Raw genomic sequence first — 2498 nt, forward strand, 5'->3', positions numbered from 1 at the left:
TTCTCAGTGTGGGATACAGGCTATGGGGACAGGGCGGGATGGGATTGGGATGGGATGGATGGAATGGGATGGGCGCCTGCTTTGCCAGTGTCCAGAGCCTGTGAAAGCCCTGTTCTGAGACACAGCTCTCCTGTGAGACTCTGCTGCATCACATCAGTATCTTCAAAACGCTCTCACGTGCCTGCCAATAGAAATGTCCCTTCTGGTCCCTAGCTGCCAGAGAGGGGCTGTCCTGGGAAAAACAGAGCTGAGAAAAGTCAAGTTGGGATTGTAAGACCCTGGTGTCTCAGGGCTTGGGGCTCTGGGGCATTGAGCTAATGCTTCAGTTCGCATGGATTCTGGCTTGCATTTTGTCTCCCCAGCATGCTGTAATGCAGAAACACTGGCTTGTTTTTAAACAGTTGGTTTATGTCACTGCAAATATCTACCAGAAATAGCATTCCCTGGAGGGGTAAAGCTTCCAAAACACACTTGAAGTTGCTGCAGAGTTGCAAGGAGAAGCAGGGCTGTTGGTCTGAGGTAACAAAGCTGCAGGCCTGGCCCCACATGGACCCATTCTCACCCTAGGGGAGGGATTCAGGAGGGAGCCTCATCTCACAGAGCTGCTACAGCTGTGTGGTGAACCGGTACCTCTGGGACCAAGGGTCACAGCGTGCAGTGACGTGTTTGTATCACTTTCATCCAAGCATCTCAAAGCACTTTGCAAGCATTAATTAAACATCAGAATCCAGGAGGGATGAATAATATTAGCCAGACAGTCTCTCTTCTGAATGTAATATTTCTCATAAATATTTAACTGTTTTTTAAATTCCATGCGAGTCTGGTTCTCACCTCTCTGGGACAGTTGCTGTACTGCACCCATGGGGAAAGTGGGGCTTATCCAGCATCACACACTGACCCTGCGGCAGAGTGAGAATAAGAGCCTGAGCACTGCACACCGCTCCCCCCAGCCAAGTTTGTGGCTGTCATGTTTCCTTGTTTTTTCCCCTGCAGGTACACTCCCCACCCATCCCATGCTGTCTCTCTTGGCTCTAATCCCACCACCAACAATATTTTTGCAAACTGGGATTGGTGAGTAACAGATTCTCATAGCCCTCAGTGGAGAGAGGAGGCTCCCAGGCTATGCTGGGTGGAGGTCCAAGTCTGAAATCCCTCCGAGGAAGTGTGAAAAAGGGAGAAAAGGGTCTCGGAAATCAGATGTTGAGAAGGACCTTTTACTGACTCAAGTGGAAAGCCAAGAAACCTCCAGAGATGGTCTCCTTAAAACCAAGTTCCCTGCATGTCAGTGAGGAGTGTGCCTGTGAACTCTGATGGGTAAAGCATTCCCAGATATATTGGAAAATTAGTGGTTGCTCAGTGATATTGGAGAGAAGGAAGGACAAGTGTTGAACACAGCATGAAAACCGTATCTTCAGGTACCTGAATGTCAGCGGCTTCAAAGGCCAGGAGCTTTCTCTTTGCAACAGAATAGCTGACACCTGTTGAGCTTGTTGAGGGGCATTTCTGACACTAGATGTGGAGAGCTAGGAACAACCAGCCATCTGGCGAGGAGGCCTGGTGATTTGCCCCAGCACAGCTATGTACCTCGGAAAGGAGGAAGGCTCCTAGGTTGTGCTGCGGGTAGATAACTCTCTGCAGGCTCTTGGAGTCTCTGCAGAAGCTTAAACTGGGAAGAGAGGCCTCTCTAAGCAGATATCATGAAGGTTCGTTTGCTGATCACGGTGAAAAATCAGGAAGTTTCCAGAGATGTTCTTCATGAGCAAGAGGTCACCTGTATTTTGGCAGGAGGTGTGAAATCTGATGGAGAAAAACTAGCCAGATGTGCTGGGAAGTCAGGGACTGCTGGGAGGCACTGGAGAGGGATGGTCCAAGAATCACCAACTGCAAAGTGTGTCACCAAAAATGACAGGGGCTAAAGTGAGCCTAAACAAAACCAAGCCAATGTTAAAGATGTGTCAGAAATGCAACAGGCAGGAGAGAGGTGGCTGGGGGAGCTTTTAAGGGTCTGTATGGGACGGATATTACTTACTATCTTACTATTAATGACCTTGGCAAAAGGAAGGGGGAGAAGTTGGCGACAATATTTGTTATGATGCACAACTGGAGGGGTTTCATCAGTGCAGAGGCTCTGGAATATCGTACTGGAAGCAGCTTGAGGCTCGGAGCATTAAAGTGGGATGCAATTCAATAGCACGCTCCATAAGGTTTTGCTTCTGAGTAGTAATTATAACAATTTTTGCTTTAACTTCCTTAGATGAAAGCAAAGGGAGAGAAGGACCTGGGCGTATTAACCGGTCGCTGGAGAGCTGAGTCACGGGTGTTCACAGCACAAAAGGAACAAATGATGGATGTACCTGAAAATGCAAGCGCGGGTGGGCGGGAAATCCCCGTCGTGCGTGGACACTAGATGGCGGCATAAACCCGGGCCAAGGGGAGGAGGCGCCTTATGCTGGGGGGGGCGGGCAGAGGAGGAGGCGCAGCAGCATCCCCCAGCGAGG

Source organism: Pygoscelis adeliae, unplaced genomic scaffold, assembly GCF_000699105.1.
Source record: "Pygoscelis adeliae isolate BGI_AS28 unplaced genomic scaffold, ASM69910v1 Scaffold120, whole genome shotgun sequence".
NCBI classification, from domain to species: Eukaryota; Metazoa; Chordata; class Aves; order Sphenisciformes; family Spheniscidae; genus Pygoscelis; species Pygoscelis adeliae.